At 42.8% G+C, this 6,680-nt stretch overlaps 1 long non-coding RNA gene across 1 annotated transcript; it reads left to right on the top strand.

Annotated features, from left to right (window-relative positions):
- The first annotated feature begins 461 nt into the window (after positions 1-461).
- Positions 462-4,458, top strand: LOC114159440 (uncharacterized). The gene is made up of 3 exons (XR_003598582.1): positions 462-745; positions 885-1,126; positions 4,269-4,458. It is a non-coding gene; the product is annotated as an uncharacterized LOC114159440 (long non-coding RNA).
- The last annotated feature ends 2,222 nt before the right edge of the window (positions 4,459-6,680 follow it).

The raw sequence follows: 6,680 nt of genomic DNA, 5'->3' as shown, positions 1-6,680 counted from the left end.
TAAATGTGCAAAGCTGGCAGCGAAATACCGCCAAAGTACTTCCAGTTGTTTTCACATCGAAAGGTTGTTAAAGTAAAGAGTCTTCCCTGCTTTGTGTCGGCCGCTCACATTAAATCCTAATGAAATTCAGTGAAATCTGCGGTTGTGAGGCAACAAGGTTGCAAAGCACCATCAACATCCCATTGCGCTTTCGCATGGCTTAAACACTGGGATTAGCTGATCCTTGTTGTTCTAGCCTATTTTTGTCTTTTCTAATATTCAGAGTGAATTCCTCATCACTTTCTCAACTCCAGAAATCCCAGGCACCTTAGCTGCTCGGGATACAAGTAAACAACTGCAGCCAAGCAAACAATTACACCATCATTTGTGACCCTACAAGGCTCTTAATTTACCCCAGACGGAGTCTATTTTTGGTGCAGGGCTTCCTAAAAGCAGCAGCAGCTCAGCGTAAAGTGCATTAAAAGCGAGGTAATTAGTGTGCAGAGTAGACCGCAAACGGCTAATTGCGCTGCTCGTGCTCGCCTCCACCTATCGCAACCTCCAGCTCCAGCTTGCTCCTAATAACACCCACCTCCACACGCGGCGTGGGGCTCGTGTCCGAACACGGAGCTCCAAAACAGTAATTGTCAGCTGGGAAGAGGGGGGGGGAAGAGACACAAAAACAAGTCTGGTAGCTAGCATAGGAGCCCAAACGGTTCGGACTGCTCACGAGGCGCTGCGCCACAGCCGAAGCACATTTACATACGTGAGTAAGCGCGTGACTTGACTGCGCGAGAGCGTGTACGTGGGTGAAGTTCGTGGGAGCTTGTAGAGGTGTTTGTGAAGCTTCTGTCTGTTTCTACTTCTTTTTATTTTTATATGTATTTTTTTTTTTTTTTTTACAGGCACTGATTCACTGCAGGGCAGCCATGTCCAGGCCTGATTAGGACGTGCCGGATCCCGTGCGTTAGGAATGGAGGCTCGGTTACGGGATCACGCAAAGGCTCCCTGAGGCTTAGCAGGAGTTGCCGACGCAGACAAAGTCAGAGAATCTGCGGTCTCTGAGGTCGACAGTAAAAGCTGCATGTGAGAGTTTGTCCCCAGAAACTGCTGGTGCTGCAGCTTTTCTCTGAACCGTCACCCATCTGTAAGGAGTTTTTTTTTTTTTTTAATCTCAGCATGGAGTGAGACACAAACTCAAACAATGGAGGGCCTCTACAATAACCTTTCTGTTGTATATTTCAAGTGTGCCTGGGTTTCACTTACAATAATCATGTTCACACCACACAGGCGTTAACACACCAGCATATATGTAAATATTTAACACAATATGTTAAATATTTTAATATCACTATATGTTATGATATTTATTGCAACAACAATAACTATAATAATTTGAATGTGCTGTACAGCTATGAACTGTATGTCAATGTTTAAATAGTAGAAGCGCCACAAACTCAGTTACTACCCTACAAACCTTAAAAAAGGCGACTTCTGTCCATCGTTACTTTAAATAGTCCAATTCTGCTACAGGATGCAATAAATGCTTTTAATTTTTTCTAATGAATAGTCTTGTGTTACAACAATGGGAAAGTAATGGTACAAATTACAGTCCTAACTGTATTGTTGTTTTATGGGGTTTGTAACGATTGACGGTTAGAGTTTAACCGTAGATAAAACGTGATAACAAAAATTTCCAATCACAATGATCAACATCCCATTGTTGATCACCTCTATGTCTAAGTGTGGAACATTTGAAAAAAAAAAGTCACATCATGCATGTCCAAACTCGGAAATTATTAGGAGCCAATAGGATCCAAAACAAAACCAGAGTGCAAAAATAAAACTGAAAAAATAAAAACGCCACAAAAAAATAAAACTGCACATAAAAGTAGAAACGGCTATATTAAAAAAACATGGGACAACATGTTCCCAATGTAACCATCACATAAAAAGAATGCCAGAGCGTCACAGTGCTTATAGTATCAAGTATTAAAAGCCAATTTCACTGGCAAAGTTGTACGTTTTTAGAAAATCGGATTAAAATTAACCCAAAGCTTGTCCATTGAAATTCGTACTTTTACAAGGTGTTGATCTGAAGACCTCAGTCTCATACAAAATGTGACAATTTTTGAGAAATAACATGGGGCAAGACCGTTTATGGCATTCAAAACCAGCATTCGGACATTAAACTGAATTCTGGAAGCCTGTGGAGAGATAAAAGCCCCGGGATGATGCGGACGTGTCTGTCAAAACAACAGCTGCAGGGTTTCCAACTAGCTGAAGGAAAGCAAAAGAGATCCGGCACTGCCACAATCAGATCTTAAACTGTTGTTACAGCGACTGATAAGACACTTTAGCCAGGAGACGAAGCTGGGAGAAACTTAATCTGACAACAGAATCAATCTGTTTGTTAAAATTAAAGTAGCTGTCAGATGAACTTCAGTATTTTCACTTTCTGCCTTAAAGCTCAGACCAAACAGCTTGAATCTGATGACATCACACCATAAAGTAAATGCTTGTATTTCCAGAAGACATGGTGTTCGTAGTATCACGCTTTGGGGATGAATCACTCATAATGGGAGGTAGTTTCCTGGCTCACATGAAGAATGTGGGCCGGGTGATAAAAGCAACAAGTATATTTACAATATTCACAGAAATGTTTTACTGATGAAGTTCTTGTTTAATTTTCAGCAAGTGGATGCCAGAATGTCCGAAGGAGGAGAAGTTATTTGGGGATTGAGGATGAATAGTGAAACAGAAACTGATCTCGACACAGGGAGACCACTAACTGTGGTTTGAGGCACTGTGACGCAATTTGAGGAGTAGGTCAGGTTCGGATGTGGAGCCGGGGGAACGTGGATTGGGTTCCAGAGGTGGTTTGAGGTGAATAGGGTTAGAGTGAGACCAGGCAGCCTGGTGCGGAGGGAAGTTTGTTTAGTTGAGAGACGGGTCTAGACCCGGGAGCCGAAATGGGCTTTAGTCAAGGTACGTAAAAATGAAACTTTCATAAAAATTACAAGTAGTTTTCAACAGGAAACTCAAGAGAACTAGAGTCTACCAGTCGTTAATCATCCAGTGGACAGTGGAGATCCACAGTTCAAAACTGTTCAGTTTCAACAGGTGTAATCCTGACGTAAACCTGTTAAAGGGTGCAAAATTAGCCTTCTCATGTCTTCAGCATAATATGACCAATGGCTGCGCTAAATACCGCAAATATATAGTCATCGCGATATCAGTGGGTGCAGTATTCATACTGTTTGGATGGCACTATCTGTTGGCTAGTAGATTTCATTTGTTACTAATATGCACTTTTCATGCTTTTATAATATCTAGCCAGTTGGACAGAGTCTCACAGCACAACACAAATGACGTACCCCAGGATGCAAAAGGCCACAACGCAATGGAAGTTCTTATGACAAAGAGAGTAAAGAAACAGACATATATTTTGCGACTGATATTGTTTAATCCGCTTCAGTCGAACTCCAGTTTGTTTGTCTAGAAAGTCCAGTTTGTTGGGGGAGGTGTGAACACGTAATCAAATTCTGATGCAGACCATAAAAGTGAACTCTGGTCGGCCTAAAAACCTAGATCTCAGTTTGGTTGACGTGAACTCTGACACGGTTTGAATGCGTATGTGAACGCTAAGATCACCAGAGACCGCTCCAAAAGCAGCAATCAAAATACAGCACAGGGCATTCTGGGTAAATACAAGCAAAACAAAAGTGTGAGTTTAGTTTTAGCTGAAGAAATGGCTTGTTGTCTTTTACAAAGACAAAAGTGAAGTCCTTCAACCTCTAAAATCTGATGCTACTCCATTTTTATTTACATTTTGTGAAGAAGCCAAGAAGGAAGATGGGCTCATGTCTTCTTCTGAGGTTTTAGTGTCTTTCCCTTGAGTGGTCGTTGGTGCAGCGCCACCACAGGCGAGGAGGGGAACAGGTTTTTCAAATTGTTTGGATTGTTTGACCCTGCAGTGTGAAAGTGAACCATACCAGCTGAAAATGTAACAAATGTTGCAGCTTTGGTCCCTAATCAAAACCAGTCTACTGGACTATCAGCTGTGAAAACACCCTTAAACTCAGGCCGGCCGTTCTTTAAATAAATGGAAGCTTCAGTCTGGACTTACTTCTACACAGTCTTGCGTCTGACTTTGGCTTTGTGTCCAGCAACGCTCCTTGCCCCCGCCTCTATCCCCACACAAGGGATTCCCTGGTCTGACTTTGGCGCAGCTATGACGACTTGGTGTCTGGATCCTAAACATTTCCTCTGTTTTTATTTGGTTTCAGACAATGGAGGGACACCAGGAAGCGGAGCAGACACCCAGGATGAGACTCAACACAGACTAGAAACAAACGCTGACAGGCGAATGTGGAAAGCAAACATAATTATTCCCACACAGACTTTTTTTTATGATAAAAATGACAGCAGCTGTTTTCCAGTATGCTGGCACTTAAATAAAACTTAAGTAAAAGAGGATTCCTGCTTGGGTTGATGATTTATATACAACAAAATCGAAACAGATTACGAGCTCTTCGAAGGCCGCCCTGGCTGTACTCCGGGGACGCAATTTGTTTTTTTTTAACTTTTTGTTTTGTTTTGAGAAAAAGCCAAAAATGTTTGGACCATGTGGCAGATGAAGAGGCAAAAGCAAACACGCACTTCTGAGCCGGGCGGCTGCGGCTGTCTGACTGAGCCAAACCGCAGCTGAGGAGACCCACTCGAAGAAACGATCTGATGCAGTTTGGCAAGAAGGCGAGCGCATCGAGTTCAAAATGCGCCGGAGACTTTGTTGGGAGAGGAGGATTTCGAGTAGCGCTACTTCAAGACTCTAAAAAGAAAATGTCAGCGGTCCTAAATCTCCAGAGACACATAGATGCACCCTCAACCCCGCATTTCTCTTACAGTAAAAGTCTTCCTGCGCTACAGGCGCTCTGACTTCCAACATCATTAAGAACTCATTCTACTGTCATTACCATGGTTGTAAACTATCTGCTATAAACTAAAGAAGAGGCAAAATATGGGGGCAGAACAATGCAAAGGTATCAAAAATGGCGTTGAACTCTGAGCCTAGAATCAATGGATCCTATTTTTGATTGACTAGAAGCCATCCAGATTGCCCCAAAATCAGGAACATGACTCAGAAGTCCTGCAGGCTGCTTCAGATTCACCGAACCAATACTAAGGGGGAGGAGCTGGTCAAGGAAATCTCAGATTCCACTCGCTTGTTTTGGTGAAACATGCGAGTGGATGAGGCCCGTAAGATTTTAACATCCCTCAGGTTAGGAGGCTGTGTATCATTTTCAGAAGAAACCTCGCTGCTTGCCTGAGATGTTGCCTTGCTAATAGCGCAGGTTTGACTGCCAGGATTCATCCGAATCTCTGTTGAGACATCTGGCAAAGACGGAAGAGTTCAGACGTTTCAGCAAGATATGGCAAACAGAACAGGTTTGGAGCTCTTTCGGAGTTGCTGTGCCTCAGGCCCGGGCGTGGGTGCAATCCTTTTCCTTCCAACTATTTCCACGTGTGCCATCGGCTTCATCTCTTTTCATCCTCCTTTGCCTGTGGAGTAATTCTTACAGGCATCCAGTCACATTTACAGTGCCTCTGCCTCGGCACAGTTTTTGCTTTGTTATCGCACTCAAATGTTCCAGGTCTTAAAGGAACAAAGGGCCAGAAGTCATCATAGTTTTCAAATAATGACTTCATTTGTGAAGGAATAATAGCTGTCCATGCCCACACCTAGTCCTGTCTGAAAATATAATTGCTGTCCTTGTTGAATCTCATTTTTTGGCTCAATTACACTGTCCACACCCAGGCCTGATTACTTACCAAAACTGTAGAATGAAGAAACCACTTCAACAAAACCTGAATGTTTTGTTGAACCGCTTGAATGTTTTGAACCTGAACCGCTGAATGTTTTACCAATTAAAGTCTGTTCTACCATTAGAAAGAGCTCCACCTATCTCGCCATTAACCTCCTGCGGTGCTAGCAAGACTGCAGATGTTATGGCCGGACAGTGGAGGGGTGTCCCGTCAGACCGTCAGTTCCCGAAACCACACACACACAAAAAAAAAACTCAGAAAAGCGAACACGGGGTCAGTGCAATCCCCTCCCCTTGGATCGCACATGGAATAAAAAGCTTGTGGGCCCAACTCTTCAGACTGTGGGAGGGGTTCAAAGGGCAACTCAAAGCGTGGTTGGTAAGTAATCATCATTGAACCGTAGCTACCTTTTTTAGAAACTTCGTGTTTCAGTTACTATATTCATGACAGATGTAGGTTTTATTTATTTCTACTGTATTTCTTATTTTTATTCTCGGAATGGTATTAATGTCATTTTCTAGCTTGTGTTTGTTTAATGGCACTACAGATGGAAATTAACATTTCGCTAAATCCAGTCTTTTTACAACAACATTGTACGTTCATTTATATGCACTGTCCTGTTCAAATAAACCCACTTAAATAGAATCGGACCGACATCGTGACTAAGGCTAAAATACCTCAAAATAAGGAAAAGCGACAGTCACCCACATTTATCGGACTGGAAAAGGTAACGTCATTTCAAAGACTTTGTGACTCCAACAAACGACAGTGACAGCCATTATCCACAACTGGAGGAAAAGCGAAACAGCTGAGAACCTTCTGAGGAGGCTACAAAATAGCTCCAGGAGCACATCGGTGACTCAACCAGGAGGCCG

Source organism: Xiphophorus couchianus, chromosome 16 (assembly GCF_001444195.1).
Source record: "Xiphophorus couchianus chromosome 16, X_couchianus-1.0, whole genome shotgun sequence".
NCBI lineage: Eukaryota > Metazoa > Chordata > Actinopteri > Cyprinodontiformes > Poeciliidae > Xiphophorus > Xiphophorus couchianus.
This window is presented reverse-complemented; position numbering and strand designations above follow the sequence as displayed.